This window comes from Sciurus carolinensis, chromosome X (genome assembly GCF_902686445.1).
Source record: "Sciurus carolinensis chromosome X, mSciCar1.2, whole genome shotgun sequence".
NCBI lineage: Eukaryota > Metazoa > Chordata > Mammalia > Rodentia > Sciuridae > Sciurus > Sciurus carolinensis.
This window is the reverse complement of record NC_062232.1, coordinates 23,463,907-23,491,569: the sequence shown is the minus strand read 5'-3', so window position 1 is coordinate 23,491,569 and position 27,663 is coordinate 23,463,907. Positions and strand designations below refer to the sequence as shown.

The 27,663-nt window shown below is 33.6% G+C and overlaps 1 protein-coding gene across 1 annotated transcript in view; it reads right to left on the bottom strand.

The window, feature by feature from the left end:
* Positions 1 to 27,663, bottom strand: part of Il1rapl1 (interleukin 1 receptor accessory protein like 1) — a 1,316,339-nt gene that overhangs the window by 536,208 nt on the left and 752,468 nt on the right. The gene's annotated exons all lie outside the window — the stretch shown is intronic.

The following is a 27,663-nucleotide window of genomic DNA, read 5'->3' as shown; positions in this document are numbered from 1 at the left end:
AACTACATAGTTTGTATTTGCCAGGAAAAAAAGTTTTGTTTCATATCCAGGTTCAGTCTGAAAAGTGTTTAACTGAGATTTTTTTATTCAGAAAAATAAAAGAAATAAAGGAAGATTTAAGTCAGGAAGAAAGTCATGCTTTGGTTTATGCTAAAATTGACAAACTCAACAGAGAAGTAGAAAACAGACCTGTTAAGCAAAATGAAAGGGCAGGAATAATGCTGCTCATGATTTATATTATTGGTTATCTTGCTAAGATGAGTCTGGGCAGAAAACAATCTGAGATTTAAAAATCCTACAAAATTAACCAGGTATGGTGGTACACACCTGTATTGTCAGTTACTCAGGAGGCTGAGGAAAGAGGATTGCAAGTTAGAGGCCACCTGGGCAACTTGGCTAAACCCTGTCTCAAAAAGCAATTAAAATATGTTTGAGATGTAGCTCCATGGTAGAGCATCCTTCGGTTCAATCCCCAGTACTTCCCAAAACAAAATGTATTGCAAAATCATAATCGTTCCCCATTCATGTTCATTTGACTTGAGATCTGGAGTCCATGTTGTCAGAGAAAAGCATTCTAAAGTGTTATAAGAACAACTCTTTCCTGATACACATATTCTAAAGAATTGAGTCATTAAAATAGCACCTCAATTTTTTTTTTCCTTTCCTGGCTCCTAAATCAAGTTTACAACTTGGATAAGTGAGAATAGAAATCATGTTCAGAGGTCTCTTTTGAAGAGTTAGGAACAAATGAATGAAATTTGTGTATAAATTGCACTACTTCTGCTTGCTATGTAAGTCTGTGGACATTCAATGCAACTGACAATGTATTATGCCTCATGCTGGACAGTGTAAATAAATAAACAAACATGAGGTACAAAGTTTGGTAGAGAATTTTTGATTTGGTAAATGTCCAACTGCTACTTTATGTACTTGGCCATCAAATTTCTGTTATTTGAGTTTTGCTGCTTACTATCTCTGCAACAGTGGGTAATTTACTAACTCCTTTGAGTATGAAATGGGGTGAAGGGACAGCACCTATTTGAGGATTACACAGGATAATAATAGAACTCTGCTGACCCTGTCATAGGTACTTAGTGATGGTGGCTCCTTTTTCCTCTGCATCTGTGTAAATGGATCATAACCCACAAAACCTCTTCTTACTTAGTCAAGATTCTCTGATATTTAAGCAGTCCTTTGATTTACATTCTTACTTTTCTTTTTTTTTTTTTTTTTTTCAGAGGAAACCTAGTTTATTACAACTTAGATAAAAGATTTCTTCATAAACCTTGAAATTAGTGCCGATGAACCATTTGCCTTTACATTCTTACTTTTCTTAAATGCTAGTATGATACAATGAGAATGACCAGAAAATAACATACATTAACCAAGAATATTTAGAAAAATTAGAAGATTCTTATTGATTGTGTACATCTCCATCTTCCTATACTTTCTACTCTACTAGTAGATCTCAAGTATTTAATAGGTGAAACAATTAACCATTAAAGAATATCACTCAGAAGTCCAAAGAGAATCTAAGAGTTCAGGGACTTTGTTAGAATGAGAAGACATTTCCTATCCTCAACCTCTCAGAATTCAGGAACCCAAAGTGGTTTCAAGGAAACAAAAAGAAGACTTCATAAGTGGTGATACTTGGATTGTCTTCAACAATGAATAAGAATTGAGCAATTTTGAGGGGGCTATTTCAGGCAACAGTATTCACAGAGGCTGGAAGGTATGAAACAACTTGATATGTTTAAGGAGTTGCAAATAACATGGTATAGCTGGAGTATAAAGTAGTAACAAAAGATCTGAGACTGGAGGCTTGCACAGGAACCAGACTAAAAATCATGTAAGCTGCTTCAAAGAGTTTGGACTTTATATGGGGGAATGATGAAATATGGATATTGAAAAAAACTCTGAATAATGAGAAAAAAATGGATTGGATTGGAAGGAAGACTAAATGCAGTAAGACTAATTAGAAAACAATGAACTCATTTAGGAAAAAAAAATGACAACCCTTAAAAAGGCAATTTGCATTGGGATAGGAAGGGTCATGTTCAAAATATATTTAAGACATTAAATCAATGTGACTGTGAAGAAACAGAAAGGCATGCAAGATGAAGAATTTTCCTCAGTTAAATAAATGAAAGGTAGAGTCAATCATTGAGCATGGAAAATATTAAGAAAAAAACAGCTTTACAAGAAAAGAAAGTGCTAAATTTGAGTTTAAGCTTCACACTCAATTGAAAAATACATCCCTTCTGGGGTTGCTGGCAATATTTCTCCTACATTATTTATTAATTTTACTCCAATACAAACTAGGGCATAATCTTTCCAAGCTCATTGTAAGATTATACTTTTTCTGAAACAATACTTATTTAAGTTAAGCTATTAACTGTAAAACATTTGAATATGTAAATAAGTATATTCAAATTTGGAAACTTCCATGTAAATCTTAGGTTTTCTCTCTCCTCAAATGACTGCTTAGTTTTGTTTGTCTGTCATATCATACCTTCTTTTATCAAATACCAGGCATGTTTGTATATAGGTGGGGATGAGTCAGGAAGAACTCCAAAGCACAACTGCAGCATTCAGATTCCAGCTTAATCACTGATTATTCTTGAAAACTAGGGAATGTTACTTGGATCCTATGGCTTCCTTTTTCTTGTCTATATAACTAGAAATTAATACTAAAGACACCATAAGCTATTGTAGGAATCAAACACCTTAAAACATGTAAAGAGATTAGAACAGTGCCTGTCTTACAGTGAGCACTCAGTAAGTGTGAGATCTTATTATGAGAACTGCATTCTTAATTTCCACTTTCTTTATATTTCCATTTTGCAGTACAGCTACATAGTGTTTTGTTCAAGACGTAGATTAGAAAATAACATTATGTAATATCTTCAGTTCTTTGGTGTATAATTAGTGTGAAGTATAAAAAAAAGATAAGTTTTTCTGGTTTTCATTTGGGATATCTGAGTGGACAAGAATGAAGCTGAAGGAAAATATGGACTCTGCAAGTGGGCCATTGCCTCTTTTCTCTTTTATACATGGAACTAACCCCTGATCTTGAGTGGTACCACATGAGCATGAGCATTCTTAGGTATTCTCAGTTTTTTGACTTTTGTAGTTCAGTGAGATGACTGCTGATTTACAACTGTCTGGTAATGTCTGGAATTCCATGTTCACCTTGATAGCATTATTTTTAAATTGTTTTCAATATTTTATTACTTGTTTACTATTTCTGTTCATCCAAAGTTGATTTAAATATCTAAAACTAAAGTAATGTTCAATCAACACTACCATCTTATTTACTGAGAAGAGCTAACAAGAAGTCAGCATCTTGTGACCCATTAATAAACATGTGATCCCCTGAGGGGAATTTGCACACTCTCAAAACAAAGAAAGCATTCCACCATCATCAAACTTGCAGCATGATTGCTACAGCTCACTGCCTTCAGGGAAATAATGTGGAATGGGGTAAATGGGGTAAGAAGAATGCTCCTGCAGGACTTAGGGTAAAATCATTAGCAAAAATTTCAGTTGGCTTTTATTGTTTATAATAGATGGGCTGCAGTCTAGGCAAAAACTTATGACTGCTGATTTCAATGCTTATTAAAATGGCTAGTGAGACAGGACATGCATGTGTACAGAAAAAAGTGTTATTCATAACTGAGACTAGGCAATAAATTACTGTTTCCCATGAAGAAAATATTTATATGGATTTTAAAAAATCTAATTTGCTCTGACAAGGGTAACCCAACAGTGTATAACAAGTACACAGAAATATTGTACAAATAACTCCCATACAGTTACTTCTTTCAATGGCCTAACATTGAGGCAGAGGAACCCAATGACTAACGAAGTCAATGGCTTGTCCAAGATCTATCATCTAGTTAGTGGCAGAAGTAGGATTAGAATTCACACATTTTTAAAAAAAAATTTTAGCTGTACATGAACACAATATTTTTATTTTATTTATTTATTTTTATGTGGTACTGAGGATTGAACCCAGTGTCTCACACATGCTAGGCAAGTGCTCTACTACTGAGCCACAACCCCAGTCCCACAGAATTCACATCTCTTAACTTCGAATTCATTGGTTTCTTCTATATGCTACTGGAAAGAATTAGCACTGGGTTATATGTGTATGCATGTATATGTATGTATATACATACACACAAATATTCATTGTTCATATTTTATATATGAAAATATACTTATATACTTAAGATTAAAAATTTAAAAAAAATGTTACTTACCCTTAGCCCCTGGTTTTATATTATCGTATACTCTAAAATGAGTATCTTCAGGAGAAAGAGAAAGAATATAAGCTAGCTCAAATTTCTTTTAAGGTCCTTAAAGTTCCCAAAATCTAATAAGGGCTAAAAGGGATCAAGTGGCAGTTGTTAATGAAATATCATGATTTCATGACCTCTTTCCACTAATACATAATATTATATATGTGTAAAAGAATTGACTTTTGAAAGCAGTAGCTCTGAGTGCTGTCTTATAAAAGAGAAAAAGTTCTAACGTGAAATCTGGTACAGATATTGGGAGCTAACAGTTATTTTTAGACATAATGAAGAAACCGATGTGACACAAACATAAAATTTAAAATAATTGCTGTAAGTATAGATGCTAGAAGTCGGTACAATACACTGAGATCCTATGTTTCTCGGCAGTGTGCTACTTTGAAATAGAGGACAATCCTGACTTGGGAGCTATCAGAAATTTTTAAATTCATTTCTTAAAAAAGGACTACATTGCACAAGTACAGATCACAGTGTGGAAATTTGGGTAGTGCAGGCAGGAGGTCACAAAGAAAATTATGTGTGGGAAGAAAAATTCTGTATATATCTGATTAGCTGATAAAGCATATTAACAGCCATGCTATGAAATACCTTAGTATAGCACAGTTACAATTATTCTGTAATCACTCCCCCTATGCATGATAATGCATAATGTGTGGTGTCTCTCTCTTCCCCTAACAGAATTACCAGTAGTGTGATTTTTAAATATGTCCTCTAACAGTATCACTAAACACTTGATCCGTATATTATGTCAATTCTCTGGTCCTTAGGGAAAAATAATAACATTTGCATAATGTTTCACAATCTTTTCTCACTTCATGAAATGCTGTGTAAGAAAGTCAGATTTGATCAGTGTTTTTAAATGATTAAATTGGTCTGTTTCTACATTTTATATTGTTTAACATTTTTAAGTCTGTATTCAAGTCATAATCTTTACTTTTTGTATACTTTTTTTGTGTGTGTGTGTGGTGCTGGGGATTGAACCCAGGGCTTTGTGCTTGTGAGACAAGCACTCTACTAACTGAGCTATATCCCCAGCCCAATCTTTCCTTTTTATAAAAATAAAAACGTAATATTTTTGAAGTGGCACAAAACTTTGGGTACTGAAAAGCAGCATGGAGGACAGCATAGTTGGAAACTTGGTTACCAGATACCTCAGCAACACTGAACTGTCTGGAAGGCAGATTCTTCACCATAAATTTGACCATAGGATCTAATTATTAGTTGTGAAAACAAAATGGTGGGAATAAAAAATGTCAAGGTTAGATTGGGAGTTAGTGTCTTAAAGTTTTCTAAGCCTTAAATGTACTTTGATCCTTTATTTCAACCTTAAAGCCTTCCAATACCCCCACCTTTTATTGTTCCATCAGTTTTATGGTGATGCCTGAAGCTATGCACATGGCCCTCTCTTATATCTTATCTTTCTTAAACACACTATGCTTGTAGCTACTGACACTAAATGTAAGATTTGTTTGGATTAGTTTTTCTTTGCAGAAGAGCTCTGAAGGACCTATTGATTTAACTGCGGTTGAAATCAGTCCTTGGTGAAAAGATTAGAGTGAAACCATGGAGCAGCTAATAAGACCTAAAGATACTTGTTTATTGCCTTTGCATTTAAAATTCTATTTTTTTTTATTTAACTGGTGAACTGAATTCCATCTATAGTCTTCTGCTAACTGTAAATTTTAAAGTCATTATCTCTTTTTGGTTGTAAAGTGATCAATATAATGTTACCATTTTTATTATTCTTGCCTAATATTCCTGGAATATTAGAATTAAGGAGGCCCCAGCATATAGAATTCAACTATAATATTTCTCTGAATTATCTTGTGCATGAGGATCTTTAAATCTGATCTCTGTAGACTTCTTGAGTAATGGAGTGGAAATAGGGAGAGAGAATAAAAACCATGTCACTGAAGGAAACTGAGGTCCAGAACATGGGTTAAAGGTCATACACATTACAAATAATTTCTTCAGTGAAGCTTAATGGCTTATGTCCTCAACCTTGATTCATTTTATACTTTGGTTTAGTGTCTTTATGACAATCAAAATCTGCAATTACTTGATTTATTTCCAGTTATTTAGCTGCACCTGCTGTTAGTATGCATGCTTCTTACATAAATTAAGGAACAAGTTGCATGCTGTTTGAATTCTAAGAGGCATATTTTTAATGAAGTAAACTTTACACAACATAAAATTAACCATTTAAAAGTGTACAATTAAGTGGTATTTAGTACATATGTACTATTGTGTAACCATCACCTCTATCTAGTCCTGAGACATTTTTATCTTACCCAAAGGAACCTCAGACCCATTACCAGTCACTCTCCATTCTCCTCTTCTCACAGTTCCTGGAAACCACCAATCTTCTTTGTCTCCACGGATATGCTTACTCTGAATATATGATATGAACATAATCATACAATGTGAACTTTGACATCTGACTTCTTTCACTTAGTATAATGCTGCCGAGGTAATCCATGTTGTATTATGCATCAGTGTGTCATTTCTTTCTTTTGGCTGAATAATATCCCATTGTTTGAATATGCCATATTTTGTTTTTCTAATCATAAACTGATGGCATTTGGGTTTGTTTCCAGAGTTTAGCTATTTTACATAATGCTACTATAAACATTCATATACAAGTGTTTGTTAAGACTCTGCTGAAAAATTATTATTATTTTCAGTATATACCCAGGATTTGAATTGTTGTGTCATATGTTTATTCTATGCTTAACATTTTTGAGGAACAGAAACTTACTTTTACTTTAAATATCATATGCTCTTTCCCCCTTACTGAACAATACAGTTTCTGCTGCCACATGGATAACAATGCTGAGGTAGATTCCTTCTATCCCCAGTTTTTCTAGTGTTTTAAACATGAATGGGTGTAGTACTTCGTCAAATGGTTTTTCTGCATCTGAAGAGACTCCATAGGTTCAATAACCTCCATAAGTGCCTAGTATGTACTCTCAAAGTATATGTTAAATGAATGAATGAATAAAATAATAGTTAATGGCAACATAGTTCTGGTTACATGTCTTCTTTCTTACTCTCTATGAACAACTCTCACCTAGGCTCCCACTTATGACTCTACCCTTTTTTGTTTTATGATTCTTTGAAATAGTACACTTCTTGAGAGTAGATGTGGTAAGCAGATATGTCTTCTGGGCCTGGGGAAAAATAGTGAATATAGAGCTGCAAGGACTCCCTGGTATTGAATAACTACACATAATCACCTGACAAACTTCTATTCCACCCCACACATGACAGGCCTTCTTAGAACCATAGCTATCCTTCTTGATGTGAAAGATAAGAGAAAAGGAGGATAAGTGTGGGAACCTAATCAGTATAAACTACAAATATATTTTTGTTCTCAAATGTTTATATAGGCAACTATTTCTAAGGTGATCATAATAGTGCTTGCACTGCTAAATCCTGCAAATGAAGAAGAACAACTCATGGACTGTTGAGAAGTGAACTAGGGTGCAGATGCTGAGCTCATTCTGTACCCACTGCATTACTTTAGAGTACAAATTCCAGAGAAACCTTCAATGGAGTAAAACAAAAATTAAATTGATCCTTAAAGAAGACAGAACTATCAGAGTTGCTGAGATGTTACCCATTTACAAACATATTTTTCGGAGTTATTTTAATTTTTGAAATTCTTTCCCAACTACATATAAGCCAAATCTATACAAGGTCAGGAAACAGTACCCCAAATTAGGTTATTTTCTACTAATACATCCCTAAATGTTTTTAAATGTCATAATGGCATATGATTTATTTGGTTTTATTTGTACATCAATATTTATTGAGAATAACTTTGTTTTCCAACTTCAAAATATGTGAGCAATAAGTAAAATAAACTGTAAAGATGAGAAATAACTTTCATTGCAAAGGACATTTATATTATGTTCCTATTACACATACAAGACAGAAATTGGACTCATTCCATAAATTTGATAGAGTTTTATATCTCTAGATTCTGAGGACTGGTGTTCTTTTAAAGTTATAATGTTTACCAAAAGTTATGATCAGAATCTCATGTAAAGAGTGACCTTGGACTGGAGCTGTGGTTCAGTGGTAGAGCTTTTGTCTAGCATGTGTGAGGCACTGGGTTCAATCCTCAATACTACATAAAAATAAAAAAATAAAATAAAGGTATTGTATTCATCTACAACTAAAAATATGTTTTAAAAAAGAGTGACCTCTTTTGATTAAAAACTGGACAATAAACAAGAAGCATTTTTCAAAATAAGACATGAAAATTGACAATAAGTACAGGAAATGCTCTATCAACTGATGGATTGGTAAAGAAAATGTGGTATATACACAAAAAAGAGTGAATGAAATCTTAACATTTGTGGCAACATGGATGACACTGGAAATGATTATATGAAGTGAAATAAATCAGGCACAGAAAGACAAGTACTGCATGATCTCACTCATGCAGAACCTAAAATATGTGATCTCATAGAAGTCAATAATAGAATGGCAGTTACCAGAGGCTGGGGAGAGTATGGAAGGCAGCAAGGGATTGGGAAAATGTTAATCAATGGGTACTAAGTTACAGTTAGGAGGGAGAACTTCTGGTGTGCTATTGTACTTTATGGTGTCTATATAAAATAACAAATTAAATTTCAAATAGCTAGAAAAAAGGACTTTTAAATTTTTCACCATTAAAAATGTTAAATGAGGAGATAATCAACATGACTTAAACATTAAGCAATGTATACATATATCAAATGTTACATGGTACTCCATTAATATGTGTGATTTTAATGTTTTTATGTATCAGTCAAAATAAAAATAAAAAGTGCCATCTTTTTTTAAGATCTGTTCTTCTTAGATATATGATAATATATTTTGACATATTATGCATACTCAGAGTATATCTTATTCTAATTAGGACCCCATTCTTGTGGTAGTACATGATGTGAAGATTCACTGTGGTGTATTTATATATGAACATAGGAAATTCATGTCACATTCAGTCCACTCTTTCCTATTCCTATTACCCGTCCCCTCCCTTGATTCCACTTTGTCTAATCCAATGAATCTCTATTCCCCCTGCATTGTTGTTTGTTAGTATCCACTTTTTAGAGAGACCATTTCACCTTTGTGTTGGGGGAATTGTCTTATTTTACTTAGCATGATACTCTCTAGATCCACCTTTGAACTTAGTACATTTAGAAAGTATTCCAATACTTTCTCTCTGCAAAGAGAGCAGAACATACTATCTGGATCTAGGAAGACAAAACATTACTCACTCAACAAAAGTTGAAATAAAGAAATGCAAACCAGAAGTCTCCATAAAGAAAAGAATCACAGCTACCTCACTAAAAATACATGTTCAAAGCACCAGCTTGGTGCTCTATTTTGAAGATGACAAATGAGATCTTGCTTGCTTTTTCCATTACTTCCTAGTTTTATGTTTTTCAACTCTTTGCTCTCCTTTTTACCACATTTTCTTCTGTTCTGGTTAAAATACTTTCATTCTATGTATATTCAGCACCCTGCCCCTTTAACTTCTTATTTAAATGGCATGCTGTTTCATAAAACACAACTATAACCAAAAGAAAAGACTATGTCCAGCAGGTGAAATACAGAGTAATGTAGGAATGAATATATAACTATCATTCATTAAAAGAATGATTATAACTATCCCTTAAAATAATATAACTATCACATCTTGAGCATTTAAATTTCATTTATTCAGTCAACACATTTATTGAGCAATAACTATATGCTCAACCTCACTGGGACTAAAGCAAAGAAAACAAAGGCCTGTTTTTTTTTTATAGTTTATATTCTACTGAGAAGAAACGGGGAGAGAGAGAGAGAAAGAGAGAGAGAGAGAGAAAGAGAGAGAGAGAGAGAGAACATTGTCCAGAAAACTTCATAGAATATTCCTTCACATCTAGTGGGATGACTGTCATTTAAAAAATAGGTGGAAAACAAGTGTTGGCAAGATGTAGAAAATTTGGATATTCTGTATTCTACTTATGGCAAAGGGTTTGGCAGTTCCTAATTATGTTGAATATGGAGTATCCAACAAATTCACTCTCTCAGGTACATATTCAGAAGAATTGAAATATGGGATTAAAAAAAAAAAACTTGAACACCAATGATCCTGGCAGTGTTAGTCACAATAGTCATATGGCAAAATCAACCCAAATCTTCATGAATAGAGTTGTGCAATTAAAATGGCTAAATCATAAATTATGTTACAAATATTTTGCCACAATGAAAACACTGAATTGTATACTTTAAATGGGTGAATTATTTAGTAATGAATTCTATCTCATTAAAGCTTCTATTTTATAAAGTTTTAGACACATTATCTCCTTTAATCTCCTTTGCAATCTCATTTATACTTCTGATTTTAAAAACAATCTCTATGTTGTATATCCTATGCATGTATCTCTAGTCTTGAACTCTAGATTTGTATATACAGGTTCATATTTATCATATAATTTTGCAATCTAAAAGAAACTTACTTCAGAATTAACATGCCCCACAAATAAATCTTTACTTTTACTCCCAAATCTACTCTTACCCTATGCTGACTGAAAGCCACATAATCCACTCAATTGCTCAAGTAAAATGGCTGAAAGTTCTTCAAGACATTACAAACTCACTCCATATATCTAGCATGAGATGAGTGAGGGTGTGCCCCAAACTCAATAATTAATATAAATAATAATTCAACACAACTTTTAAAAACCAAATTAATGCTAAAAATTTACAAATAATAACAAAGGTTCATAGTATCTTTTTTGGTACAAAGCATTGTACCCAGGGGCCCTTAACCACTGAACCACATCCCTGGCCCTCTTTGTCCTTATATTATTTTTATGAAACAGGGTATCACTATGTTGCTTAGGGCCTCACTAAGTTGTTGAGGCTACCTTTGAACTTGTGATTCTCTTGCCTCAGTCTCCCAAGCTGCTGCCATTACAGGCATGTGCCACCATGCCTGGCTAAATGTTCATAATTCTTTAGTACCATAATCTATTACATATTTACTCTATCAATTATCACTACTTGATCTTTCCTTGATATTCTTTCTTTATTTAGGTATATATTTTCTCTTCCAAAACAGTTTAAATACTATGGGAAAGGAAGTCTTACCTGCCCTGTCCACCACTTTATCTCATACATGGTCATTTCATCTCTTCACTTTTCTCATGAATGGGTTTAGGATTGGACTTTTCTAAGAAAGTAACTATTGTTTCAGCTTCTGGATTTGATACCACGACTTCCTTCCTTTCTTTGTCCTTCCAAATGTAGGGGTGGTAGCGTCTTCCTGATATTGCTAACTAAGGACCATCTCATGATTGTAACCAATATTTGTAACCTATTTGCTTTAACTAACCAGGTCCTGGACAATATGGTAACTTGGAAAATAATGTCTGAGTGTTTCTTATTAGATCTAAATTTCTAAATTTCCTCTATGAGGTAAAACTAAGAGGTAAACCTGTGGTATAGTTGTTTATGTGGAAACATTATAAATAACACTATTTAAGCATGTCAAATTTAATAAATTAAGGTGCATTTGCATTTTTATTTCTATGCTGGAAGTCTAGTATTTATATATCTAAAGTTTAAAAAGAGGGGACGGGGAAGTGCAGAATTGAACAGTGAATTAGTTAAATTTAAAAGTAGAATTGGGGTTTTTGGGAGTGATGATTTTTATTCTATGTGATTTAAGCATATTTCACAAAAGAATTCCTTTCTTTATAATTTTGGTATCAATTCAAATCCATTCTAATTTTTAGACTTTTCTGACTAGAAAGGAAAGTCATTAATTGGAATAACCCATTATTGACTAAGCTCAGTGGTAGAGTGCTTGCCTAGCACTTCTGAGGCAGTGGTTCTATTTTCAGCACCACATATAAATAAATAAATAAAATACAGGTCCATTGATGAAATTATAAAAAGATAAAAATTAAAATAACAAATGGTTTAAATACCAGAAACCTATAACTTTACTTAGTAAAATAATGTGTCAAAAAGGAAACAGTCTAATAATTTGAATTTCTTTATGCCTATAAACATATTTAAAGCATTATGATTACACGAAGGAGTCATGTCAACAATGATATTGAAAGGAGAAAACATTACACTCCCATTATCAGAATATAGTATCATAGTTATGTTAGATTAAATGTGTTATAAATAAAACATGAATCAGTCTAATCTTTATACAAATGTGATAAAGAATGCATTGAGAAGATTTGGGCAAAGGATTTTATTAATAAGCTGTGTGTCCATGGACAAGTAACTACTCTTCCTTGCTACCAGATACCTGGACATAAAATTATAAGGAATTTAACCTCAGAGTTGTCATGGGAAGTAAATTGCATCTCAATATAAATGTACTTTGTAATGGATAAAATGCTACCTAATATGTATTATTGCTGTATCACTGTCACTATGTATCACAGTTATCTGTAGAAAGGGATTAATCCCTTAGATTACAGTCAACCTCACTATATCTCTTATATCTCCTCATGACCAATGTTGTTGCATATACCCTTCACTATTCATAATATTTCACAACTGGCTAAATATGGAATTTATACCAAGGTCACGACTTTTTAAAAGCTTAATCTCCTTTTCAGCAGCATCTAATAAAAGAGATAAATCACATAGCTCTTCCTATTTAATCTCCTTATCCTACTGTGAATACAGAGCCATTCCATTTCCGCTCTCTAGATCCAACTCTTCATTTTTATAGAAAAATTCAATATGAATAGAATACCCTTTCTGGGAGTGAAGTCCCATACATTTGAAATTCAGTTAATCTTGTCTCATATTACTGCCAGAAAGAGCTGCAGTTGACACAGAGGCATAAAGGGAAGGCATCCCTAGATGCAGCAGTAGGAGGAAAAATAAATAAATAAAACACAATGAATGAGAGCTTATCTGTTATTAGCTCTGCTCTCTTTTCTTAGTATTAGATGGAAGAATCACCAAGGGGATTCTAGAACTGGATAGTTAAATATTTGTGGATGTCTACAGATGTGTACATGGAACAGACATTTTAAATTTCAGTATGTTCAATAGTATGGGTCATTTGAAAAACACTTATCCCTTGCCAGAGGGGAGGTGGAATAATTACACAGGAGGCTACAATAATCAGTTGTCAAAACTATTTTCCTGTCAACACTATAAGATTATTTCTCATGTTCTTCTCATATGAAGCAACTGCTACAAAGAATTGAAAATAACTTCATTGTCTCTACGATTTCGAGTTAAAATGTCTGCTTCTTCCTTAAAAGTTCATTATGATAACAAGAAAAGAAAGTAGAAAGAGAACTTTTTATATTGTCTCACAAGGATGCAGGTTTTCCCCAAATTATTCTTCATACACACATGAAGAATATCACAATGATTAACAGGACACCTTTTTCTTGAGTGCTTTCCTAGAGTTCCAGTTTTATGCAACAGCATTATAATCATTCCCATTCTGAAAAACTTTCTGTTCACTGGCCTAATAAATACAATTGTAATTGGTTACCTTGGTGGCTAATTTGCAAAAGCCATTACATTGCTTCTGGCTTTCTTTTACTAATATAGATTTATTTGGAATCCAAATTATATGAAATACTGATGCATAATTTGACTTTGTAGTTACTAATGTCATTATTTATCATTTATTTTGTGTATAACATATAACATGAATAAGTCATTAATATGAATTGTGACTTTGGGTATGTTACTTTCCCACTTGTCAAATAAAAATCTACATAACAGCTTATGTCCTTTCCTAAAATTCCAAAATTACATTATTGATAATATCATTATGTATTCTATATTTACCTGATTAATAACTGCATCACTAAAAATTTGCATAGAAGTATTCTTCATTTGTGTGCACAAGTGTATCCTTTATTTCTACCTGTAATATTCCTCTTTCTCTTCACTCCTAAAAATCTTTCAGGTATCTAAACTATTCTCAATTTCTCAATATAGACCCATCCCTTTCTTTATTGTGGTCTAAATTTTCTTACCCTCTGAAGAAAAATATTTTTACTAAGGTTGTCAGTAACCATCTGACTTTCAATTTTTATCTGACTTGAGTACTCCATGGCATTTGATACTATTTATTGTCCATTCTACTTGAGATTTTATTAGATGGACTTTTCCTGGTTTTCCTTCTGGGTTACTATTCATTTTCTTCTTTCACATTAAAGGCTAAAATTTCCCTAGGTTGTTTTTTTCCTTTTCATTTCCTGTTGCTTACTCTGATGTTACTAAGTTATACTCAGGATCAAGGAGTTCTGCACCACTGGTGGATAACAGTGCTGTGCTGGCAGTATACAAACAACAGGATAAATGTGGTATATTTCACAAAGTAAGTAAACTTTTAATAAGAGCACAGGTCAATGTTGGAAAATTCTTACCTATTCAGCCTAGCTGCCTTACAGTTAAATGTTGGGGCAAATTCTATGACCACAGCCTGTATTATCTATAAGAATTGGACCAATTAAGACCATAAACAATTTTTGAGAGTGTATGTTTCCCCACATTATTAGTTAACATCACAAGTTATGAAATGTTTTGATATTTGGCAATCTAATAGGTAAAATGTGGTGTTTTATTTTAGCCTTACAATTCTACTATTTATAAGACTGAACATGTTTTTGTATTTATTTTTATTTTATTTTATATTATTGTACTGGGAAGTGAACATAGGGACACTTTGCTACTAGGTGGCATCCCTAGTCACTTTGTTTAAGTTCATTTTATTTGTTTATTTTTTTAATGTGGTGCTGAGGATTGAACCCAGTGCCTCATAGGTGCTAGGCAAGCACTTAACCACTGAGCCACAACCACAGACCCCCAGTCATTTTTTATTTTGAGACAGCATCTTGCTAAGTTGATGAGGGTTCCTCATTTTTTTAAGAAGTTACTCATTTTTTTAAATACACAAATATTATCTGAATTCCTTAACTGTGGTTTTGATACATTTTTTCCTTCTGGGTTAGTTTTCTCATTCTTATTGATTTGTGGGAAGTTTCTGAAGCCCAACACTAAATTGGGAAATACTAAGAAACATTTTGAGACCAAGTAGATTAAATCACTGGTTATTGGGGAATAAAATGAATGAACACATGAAAAATAAAGGATCAGAAGCAGACATCCCCCATTAAGTTTCCCCCCAAAGTGCATGTGATAAAGATTTGATCCCCAATGCAGCAAATGTTCAGAGATGAGAGAATTGGTATGTGATTGGATTAGAAATAATCCATACATATAAATGGATGAATACTCTTGTAGATTCACAAGTTAATGGGAAACTGGGAGGTGGTGGAAACTTAGGAGGTAGGGTATAGTGGAGGAGGTAGGTCATTGGGATGTGCCTTTGAAGAGTTCGTTTTGTTCCTGGCTCTCTCCTTCTTTCTGTTTCTCTCTTTCTCTTTCTTTCTCTATTTTCTCTGTCTCTCTGCTTTGCTGTCTCTCACTATTCTTCTCCTTCTCCCTCTCTCTCCTAACTCCCTGAGTGCCATGCTACAAGCAGCTCTGTTCCACCACACGCTTGCCACCATGATGCTCAGCCTCACCACAAGTCTAGAAGAAATGGAGTCAGTGGACCATGGACTAAAACGTCAGAGATGTGAGCCAAAAGAAATATTTCCTCCTCTAAGTTGATTTATCTCAGATATTTTGTCACAGTGATGGAAAGCTAACTAAGACAGTGGTTAAGAGGAAAAAGGAAATGACTAAAGAAGCTAAGGAAACATAATGAACCAAGGTAATGTCAAAGAATCAGAAGTCAGAATTATGAAACACTATAGCATTCATTTAAAATATCACCATCACCAATAAGAACAAAATCTGTATATCATTATGGCAACAAAAGAAAGTGGTCTTGGACTATGAAATCAAGTAGTTCTATACTCACCCTACCTACCACCTTGAAAGTGTATCTTCTATTGCCTTTCCAAAAACAGGCAACAACAACAACAACAAAAGACTGTGAAAGCTGAGTAACAGTTCAGCAGACAAAACCACTGCAAAAACACATTCAGACACATCCACATCCACAAAGCAGAGGAAAAATTATACCTTGAAAGGAATTTTATACTTGAACAAGCAATGGTAGAACTGGAAAAACACTACAAATCATAAATTCAGAAAACTCCAAATAGAAGATGACAAATATCAGGAAGATATTTAAAGGGAGCTAGTCAATCTCTGAAAAGACAGGGAATAAATGAGGACTAAATTACAAGGAGTCTGGGCAGACAGAATTCTAAAAGAGTCATCCTATAGCAAGTAAAAGGTGAGTATCAGACCAATGAAATGGTGCTTTATGGGTATTTTCTGCCCTCTCTGTATCAGCAGCAGGCACTGTCTCATTGCCCACTTCCTCCTGAGCCAAGAGGATTGTCTTCTTACAAAATAAAGCAGATTTTATGCTCTGAATGTGCATATCCCTGATACACCATGCACATGCACGTGTTGGACAATTAATCCCCAAAGAAACAATGTTGGGAAATGGATCCTAATGAGAGGTGTTTAAAGCATGAAGGTTCCACTCTCATTAATGGGTCCATGCCACAACAAAAAGGACTCACAGGAGTGGCCTTTCTCTCTTCTGCCTTCTGCTATGTGAGGAGGCAGCAAAAAGGACCTCCCCAGATGTTTGAGTTTTGATCTTGGTCTTCCCAGCCTTTAGAACTAAGAGAAAATACATTTTCTTTAAAAATTACCTAGCCTCAGGTATTCTGTTGTAAGAACCCAAAATGGACTAAGACAGGAGGTCAGAACTATGACCTGAAGATTTGTAAAACTTAAAATTGTGTAGATTTGTAAAGAAGAGACCCTGTGACTTGGCCATACCTTCTGAAGTAGATGTGGAGAAATGTACTACAGGGAAGACTGTTAGATCTGATGACTCAAAACTAAAATTCTGACCAGCTCCTGAAGTAAAAGGTGATTATGTATTTGAATGTAAAATTGGTGGTTGGTATGACAAAATTAACCTTCTCCTCATGCAGTTTCTTAATGATCCATTTTTCTCTAGCAAAACAGGCCCATGCCAAGAGGCCAGATGTGAGATCCACATGTATCCCCCCTGGTATCCCCAGCTGACCATGCAGATGGCTTCATGGCTGGGTCGAAGACTGATGGAGGGGCAGTGAATGTGCCAGGAGTCAGTCCAGAGCAAAGTCAAGTGTGCAGGCAAAGTGCCATATGGCTCCAGTGGCTCAGCCCATCCCAGTCAACCCTCTCCAGGGAAGAAGCCAAAGCAGCCTACTGCCAGATGGGTGCGACCCTCCATACCAGGGAAGGCGATGAAACCTCGAGCTCTGCCTGTGACACTTCCCCCCAGCACAGGACAGACCTTGTCAGGTAACAGTCCTCCTGCACAGCAGGCAAGCAGCCTGCACAAATTCCCACCTCGTGCCCCAGCTCCTAAGCCAGGTGGCCTTTCTCAGAAGTCCCCTATGGGTGTCAGCAGAGGAAGTACAGTGCTTTCTCTGGCCACCTGGCTCCCTGCCAGTTCATCAGAAAAAAACTGTCCACTCAGGACATGCTGGTTCCACTGGCCTGAAACTCATTAATAGAGTGGGCCCAGTGCAGGGAGCCCAAATTTTGGCAAGTGGTTCCAACCCCATGCCAAACAGTTCTATTGGTGTCCCTGCTCCTGTTGAATCCATTCAATTGGATTTGAATGTGCCCCCTAGACGTCAGCTGCCCAATGCACGGCCATGTGTAACACAGCCACCTGCTCAGGCAGGTGTGCATCTGATTCTAAATAATACTTCAGGGTCCCTCAATTCTCTTCCAGCTTTAACCTGGTTCCCTCATTCGGAACCCCCAGGAGCAGCAGCTGTATCAGTTGCCCCAGCTGTATCAGTTGATTCTGCAACAATAACTTCAGCAACAGGAATGACAATATTTTTCAAATGCATTATTCATGTGGTGCTTATTATTGTGCAACACACGCCTTCTCATCCTCCACCACCAGTGTCACAGGGTTCTGCACAGGTTCAAGCAGTCAAGAAGGTGCCTTAACCACTCACCAAGCTGTTGTCATTAACCTTACAGGAGTCAGAAGTTTTCTGTAGCCCCAGGCAGCTGTGTTGGCTCAGCCGGGCTCTGCCCAGCAGACTGAATAAAGCCTTCCTCAGTTGACATTCCAAGAATTCTGTTTTTCAACAGTAGCAGCAGACAATAGTTGATATTCTTGCAGCACCCAGTGTCTATGGCAATGCTAATAACACAAACTGCTCAACTACATTCACTTAGTAGGCACACAGTAAAGTAGTTCAAAGGTAAAATGAAGAGAAGTCACAGCAACCACTCCAAAATCCTGAGTCCTATGTAATCATTGAATCCAAGAGTTTCTGGATTATTACTTCATTTTCTCTTTTTAAAATCTATCAATATTTTGCTTTGTTAAATGTATAAAATTCATACAGTATAAGGAGTCCTTGCCTATTAAATAAAAACAGGAAAATGAATTAATGATGAAACATATGCCCAAACTTTGGTTCAAGGTACCATGATATCAAAATCCTATCTCTGCAATTTACTAACCTTTAACCTTTTTCCTAACTTCTCTGAGTATGTTTTCTCATCTGTGATTCGAACAGTAAGAGATATTTCTTAAATTTGTTCCCAGGATTAATGGAAGTAAGATATTTTAAATATTGATATGTAAATATTTCAAAGAAATAAACACAAATAATTACACTGAAAATAGAAACGGAATTATAATTAATATTAGTTCAAATATTATTACATTGTGTGAAAATCAACCTTAGAAAAAATAAATGGTTAATAAGCCTTGTGAAATCAATTCTTCAAAAATCCCATACTAGACTTTTAAAAATAAGGAAGGAGTTTGAATGCCTTAGTATTCTCTCTTTATCTCTCTCTCTATCCTTTCTCTCTCTCTCTCTCTCTCTCTCTATATATATATATATATATATATATTAACCTAGGTACTTGTATAATGGCATATATACATATATATATAGAGAGAGAGAGAGCATATATGTATGTGTGTGTATATATATATATATATATACATATATATTAATTTTTAATTCTCTAGAAGCAAGCAGAAGCCCATTTAGTCTACCTAGAAGTACTACATTGTGAATTGTCTCTGTGTCTGACTAAACTGGGAGCATAAGACACTTTGTTTTTCATTCTTCAGTAATTGAGGAATGATTTGAATATATGACTCTTAATATTATTTGCCAGACAATATTCTACAAATGCATTATTCATGTAGTGCTTATTATTTTGCAAACACTTCATAATATACAAATGCACCTGCTATATGCCATTCATCTTGCTCCTCTATTCTGTCTCAATTATTTTGTCCCTATCAGACAAGATAATAATCATGAAAAGGAAAAGGTAAGTTTCTTGACTTATAGTGAATAGGTACAATAAAAATGATAAACGGAGGTGAACTGATAAAACAAATTGTAGGAATTATAGAAAAAAATAATAATTGTTTTATAAAATATCTTTAAATATATCTGCTAATGAAATTTTTTCTGCAGCTCTTAAATAGTATATTTTAGAATAAGAGTAAGATAAAAATCTGAATTACAAGAGTAGATCTATTCCCCTCAAAAAACATATATAACTTCCTACATGTACAATGTACTTTTAAAATATTTTATATATAATTATAAAGAATTATATTCACTCAGTCATGCTAAGTGAAATATGCCAATCCCAAAAAACAAAGGCCAGATATTTTCTCTGATGTGTGGATACTGATCCAAAATGGGGTGGGGAATGAATGAAGGAACTTTGTATTGGGCAGAGGGGACTGAGAGGAGGGAAGGGGGCAGGGGAGTGGGAAAGATGGTGGAACGAGATTGCATTAACCTAGGTACTTGTATGATGGCATGAATGCTATGGACTCCATATCATGTACAACCAGAGAAATGAATAGTTGTGCTACATTCATGTACAATGAATCAAAGTGCATTCTTCTGTCATGTATAACTAATTAGAACAAATTAAAATTAAAATTAAAAAAATTGTATTCACTAAAGAATGTCATTTCCCCAATTTTCTAGAATTAAAGGTTGCTTAGAAAGAATGAGCTATCAAAAATATTATAAAACATATGTGTTAAATGGTTTTGTGGAAAGACTTTATTTTTATCATAATATTTGCTATTTGAATCATCTCCTTGTATGACTGGTAAACAACTTTCACTTAACATGTCCAAATATGATGACATTCATCACTTCTCTGAGACCATCAGAATTTTTAGTGTCTCAGATTAAAATAATTGACAAAATAATTTAATTAATAACAAGTCATTTCAAATAATTTTTAATAAATTCCAGTCTATCTGCATACACCTATCATCCCAAACTATTCCTATTCCAACTTGTCGACTTGAGTACTCATTAGAGAAATTTTTAGACTTTCTTCTTAATACCTGTAAAACCTCCTAACCTGAGAAGATAGGATCAGGAGTTTGGAGCCAGAGTGAGTCATGACACAAGCAAAGGGATTTATAATTAAAAGTCATTTCAACTGTGTCATTTCACAACATTTCACTCTCCTTTAATTAATATCCTTCCGTGCATCCCAATGCTGTGTGGAATCAAGTTAAAACTATTTTGTTTGGCTATCTGAGATCTTTCTCAACCTGAACTTGGCCTATTTCTCTTCCTCATTTCTTACCACTTCCAGATTCACATCATGTCTCTGGCTCTGTATCTACTGGTGTTATCTATGTACTCCATTGTTCCTTACCTCTGTTTGTTGGTGGAGATCTTCAACTGGGAACTCCTTTCCCCTTCTCTAAGTACCACTGCTCTGGAATTTGAGACCATTTCCATAGCATCCATTATTACAGCACAATTCCAACTATTTCATCGGGTTCTTTTGAGGATTATAGAAGGTAGTAAATATAAAAATTAAGGATGCATATTAAATTCAATCTCCAGCACTATAAAAAATAGAATAATATAAATCTCCTTTTGATGATTTTCTGTATCTGTTTTCTAACATAGACTATATAAATGAATGTACTTATAAAGCATTAGAATTGGGGTTGATGGATTAAATATTTAGTCTACATAAGTGTATATATGTATATACATTTATAAGTATTTATAAGTATAAATATATGTAATATGTTCATATATTCCCAAACACTACACAATGAATGCATTCTTAAAGCATCCAAAAGTTCTTAAAACATCCAAAATGGGAATTATTATCACAAAAAAATAGGATGTGCATCATAACAGAACTTTTATCAATATTCAAATATAATTTTTAAACAGGTAAATATATTTTTGTATGTAAGAAGCATGAAAATTAAATATAAGTTTTTTTTGTTTTTTAGCTTTGAACTAAGAGTGTGTTCCTGAAGTTATGATGTAAAAAGCATTAGTCATTCTCATGAACTGTAAAATGAAAGTTTTCTATTTGAAAAATCTAACACCAAACTGAGGAATAAGAAAAAGACATTCATTTTTTTCTCCCACATTACTGGGTATTGAACACAAGGTCTCATACATGATACACAAGTGATCTACCACTGAGTTATATCTCCAGTCCAAGATAATGCTTTTTATTTCAAATCTCTCCCTTTCTTCTGAACTTATATTTTTTTAAGTTTTGAATTCTGGTAATATACTAATCTATGCCAATAAAATATCTCCCTATCTCTCTTTGTTAAGGTACTATATAACAACAGTCTAATGGATTCCTTTCATATTCTAATGCTATGTTTGGTATGATATGGCTTGTGAATCATATAGGGTGTAGAGTTTTTATCTTATAAGATAAAAAAAATTCAAGAGCTCTGTTGTACAAATGTGAATGTACTTAATACTACTGTACTCACATATAAAAATTGTTAGGATGATAAATTTTACTTTATCATTTTAGCCATAATTAAAACTCAAACAACAACAAGAAGGAAATTGGTTTTGCATACAAAAGACCTCATTTTCAGAGGTCTTAAGGAGAAACTTAAAGCATAGTCAGTAAAGAAATTCTCTGGAGTCAAACTAATCCTAAAACCTGGCTCAGTTACTTACTAACTGAGACTATATGAGTCACTTTTCTTCTCTATGTCTCAGTTTATTCATGTGCAAAGTGAAGTATTTAATAGACCCCTTTTCATACAGTTATAAAGTCTAAAAAAGATAATATTTATAAGCTACTTTGATATTCAATAAAGTAAATTCTCCACAATAACTGCAAAGGAGAGGTTATCCTCACCAAATTTAAAGGATATATTTTAGATGATCTAACACAACATAGTCTATCTGGTAAATGTGATATAACTATGGTGAGCAACAGGGACCACCTAGAAGTGGTGCAATTTCTCTGATGCAAATGAATGAAGTATCTACATAATTGTTGATTTATAAAATGAGACACCAGTGTTGTGAGGCTGTGAACATAGTAAACAAATGGTGGTTTCTAATAAGAATCTTTAATCAAGCATTCCAACAGAACATCCTCTGAATTATAAAACAGGTTTCCTCACACTTGCCCCACTCCATATAGCCTACTTCAAAGCAGGTGGCTATGACTGATACCTCCAAGCAAAGAGTGAGAAGGCCTGGAGCATACAGTGTTTCTGAATAGTGAGGAGCTTACAGATGCATTTGCAGGCACCAACCAAAACCCAGCAGTTCCCAGTCACTCACCTAGAATGCTTTACGGTAACTATGGAGGTGGTACCACACCTTGCATTCATTTACACATTCATTTATTTATTACAAATATTCTTTGAGTACCTAATACATGCAGATTATGTCAAAGTCCTGAAGATACTGCAGTAAATGAAACATACTGTCTTTCAAAAGCTACAATCTAGTACATTGAGAACAAATAAATGTTAACAAAGTAGAGAAAACTCTAGCTTGGTTTTCAAATCATATTCAATTTATCAAGCACAATTCATACATTATCCTTTTTATTTTTTATTATATTTCAAGACTGTGTGGCATTTGATGATCATTTTTAGAAACATTCCAATTTAGTATTTAAAATGGAAATAGTGACAGACCTCCAGATGTAGTGTTGACATAATATCACTTTTTTATTACTTGCCCTCATTTCAGCTTAATAAGCTCTCTTGGCTCTCATCTTTCAATGTTTAATCCAATGCAATTAAACTGATATGCAAATATCTCTACTGCTTTAAGAGTGACACTTAACACACAATTTCATTATAATAGGCAACTAGAATGTTTGTAGAATAATCAACTCATTTTTCATTTTTAAAACGTATGGTTTTCTTCAAATCTGGGCTCGTAAATAAAATATCCACACACAAACTTTTTTGATAAATACCATGTAAATTCTAAACACAAAGTACATACTATGAGATATTTCTACTTCAAAGACTGCTACTGTTTTGCTCAGTCTCCATGAAAGAATGAATTATTTGTTAATATGTTGCCAAAAAGTACAATATAAAAATGAACAAACTGGGGGTATATTTCCAATCACATTTCTACACTGCTTTCTATTCTTCATCAAACCAAAACATAAAAACTATTTTCCCTGAGTCTTTGGTTCTTTATTTCTAAAGACTCCCATGTCCTATAAAACTTTGATTAAATAAGTTTATTATGCTTTTCTCTTGCTAACATTTATTTGTTATACAAGTGTTGGCCATGACCCTTATGATAGGTGAGGAAGTAGCCCACCTTTCTGCTTATACAAAACCCATATCTCCCGATGGGAGTGCATAAAAGTTTAATGTATGGTTGCTGAGGTGAGGTAGAATAGGTATAAATCCAAGCTCCCTGACCTCAGTCATGTAAGCTCTTTTTTTAACTTCTAGTTTTCTCATTCAGAAAGTCACACTTCAATAGAACTGTGAAGATGAATTGATTTACTTAAACTGATAGCACAGTGTCTGGCACATACTAGTCATGTAAATATTATCTAAAGAGAAAACAATCATGAAACAAAATTGACCAAATTAGTAACATGATTTCTTGGCACATAGGATTAGGAAGGCCTACATGCATGGAAATGAATATGGTAGTTAGAGTTCCACAGCCCTGGGTTTGAATATTAGTTCTGGCACTTAAGGCACCTTTTGGAAAGGGAACAGTAATAACTTTGCCACTCAATATCTCAGAAGGATTTAGTGATACCATTGGGGTAGGAAGCACCCAACCACCAATATCTTTAGGCAGAAGGCATGCAGACATGACTCTGAACCCTGTGGGGCTAAAGTTGGAGCATTTACTTTATTGATATTTTCTAGTTAGTTCCATAGTTTACAAAAAAGGATAGGTTGTATTTATGAGAAGCCCTTTTAATGATAGAGAGCTTAAATGGTTGAGAAGAAATTTATGAAAAGTATAAGAGTAATTAACTTTGAAAAAGAAATGACAGACATACATCATTGGAGTAAACTGTTATTAGTGAATGACTTGAGAGATGAAATAACAAGAAAATACATTTGGGGTACCAAATGGAGATGCCTCTAATTGAACAGAGCATGGACATCATATTGAGATCATTTGATAGATGATCCAAATATGGATTCCTCAGACAGATAAATGGCACATGGTAGGCTGAGGAAACCACTCCCACAAATTCTTGAAAATCACTGACAGTATGATGGGCTGATAGTACTTTGAGGTTACTGACCTGCAGTTGTTTATTTTATTTTATATTGTACTGTTGGGAGGAGTGATGGTGACTGGAATAGCAATAAAAAGAAACTGGGCATTGATGAACAGTCTAGAGTAGACAAATTATGAATGATTGGATGACTGGATTCTCAGTGTTGCTGAAGAAGTGAAAATAAGGAATTTATTCTAAAAATACCAATATTGAAAATATCTGAAATATTTCCATTTTAATAGTCTATCATAATATGTAACAATATTTTATTGAAATAAACTTTGTGAAACTGAATACCTCTGAAGTCTATTTCAGTATTGCTGAAGTAGATTTTAATTGTTCTCACGACAAGAAAATAAATAGGAAATGTGATAGATATGTTATAGTATATGCATGTATCAAAATACATTGTAGCCCTAAATATATCTAATTATTATCAATTCAAATCATAAATTACAGATTATCTATATCTCTAGATGTATATTAACATTATAACTATTTTTGTATATTTCTTACTGTGCGTATGTGTGTACATGAGAGAGGGAGAGAGGGAGTAAAGAGCAAGAGAATTTTGTTTTTTTCATTTCTTCTCATTTAATAGAATATACGATCTTCCTGCTATTCAGTACCCTGAAATTCTTGGGCACATTTCACAAAGGTTAGGTCAACAGTTGACTCAGATTTAGAACAGTTGTAATTCACATTTCTGCTATTATGTGTTTGTTGAAAGACTGAATCTTTATCTCCATTGTATTATTTAAAAAATAAAAATAGTGGAAAAGTATGTCAGTGGTTTTTATTTTTTATTTGCTTTTAAAATAAATGTAAAATCAATATGATTTAATATCAAAGTCTAATGCTCTTACCACCTTTAGTTTGCATATTAGTTATACTATCATATAGTTTATGGAGACACAACTTTTGGTATTAAAAGTGTTTTAGGAAAAACAGAATATTGTCATTTAGGTTTTATTTTTAATCAAAAGCAATTATATATATATATATATATATATTTAAGGGATACAGTATAATGTTTTGATATATGTATATAATGTGGAATAATTGAATCAGGGTAATTAGCAGGTCCATTATCTCAATTTATCATTTCTTTATGATAACATTGAATATCTTTTATGTATGCTAATGTATACATTATTAGACTCACTCTTGCTGTGCAATAGAACTTGAGTATTTAATTTTTCTAACTATTTTTCTACCCATTGACCAACAGCTCTCCTTTTTCTCATCTAGTGCTCACCAACCACTGGTAATCACCATTCTACCCTCTACATCCATGAATTTGACTTCTTTAGATTTTATACATAAGTGCAATCATATGGTATTATTCATCTTATATGGCCAAGAGTCTATATTTCCATCAGTAAATGAGTGGATTACATTGCTCAAAAGAAGAAATGCAATGGCCAAAAAATATATGAAAGAAAATGTTCAACATCATTGGCAATCAGGGAAATGCTAATTAAAACTACATTGAAACTGCATCTCACCCTAGTTAGAATGGCAATCATCCAGAATACAAATAATAAGTGTTATCAAAGATGTGGGAAGAAAGGAACACTTTAACATATTTGGTGGGACTGCAAGTTAGTACGATCACTGTGGAAATCAGTATGGGGCTTCCCCAAAAGTCTAGAAATGAAATCACCATATTACTCAGTTATTCTGTTCCTCAATATTTGTTCAAAAGAACTGAAGTCAGCATACTATAGTGATATATGCATTCTAATTTTGATAAAAACACAATTCACAATAGCCAAGTAGGGAACCAACCTAGGTGTCCATCAACAGATGAATGGATAAAGGAGCTATGGCATGTATACACACTGGAGTTTTACTCAGCCATAAAGAATAATGAAATTATGTCATGTTCTGATAAATGGGTGGAATTGTAGAACATCATGTTAAGTGAGGTTCATATTTTCTTTAATATTTCCCTAATATCTCCAGAGGAAGAAAAATCATAAAGTTTTATATGTGTTCTGTTATTAACTTCTTGTTTCTTTACTGCTTACTGCTTCTAGTTATTGGTTTGATTTTAAAAAATGTATCAAGAATGATCTTTTAAGGACAAAACATCTTTTGTCATACAAAGTATCTGCTGATTAGTTCCAAGACAAGGGAAGACTCAAATCAACTGAAATTCAATGTGATCTATAGTCACACATTCATTGATTCTTAAATCAATTAATATATGACAATATTCTCATATATGTGATTAATATATGGCAAAATTCTTCCAGATTAACAGGTGCTCCTGTTTCTTCTATCCTCCACCATTACTTCTGTTTTAGCTATTTTATTCAACTTATTTCCCATAACCCTTCCTAGCTTTATTTAACTTCCTGACAACCTAAATGGTCCTGTCAATCATCTCAATAATAGTCTCCTTCTACCCATTAGTTTCTCACTTTACATCTTTTATTTCAACCAATGTGCCAAGTCCTGCCTCTTTCTCCTAAGAGAAACATCCATTCCTAAATCATACAACCAATCTGAAGATTTTATAAAGATTTTTGTAAAATTCCTATCACACTCATGAGAGTTAACTATTTCAAAGTGTTGAAGAATTACATGTTATCCAAAAGAGGAAAATAACATTAAGTGGAAATTGGAAATAAAGCTGTCAGTAGCAAGAAATTGGGTCAGAGAATGAGAATTATGCCAAAATATCTTCAAAAGTAAATAGGAAAACTTGTTGAGAAAATCC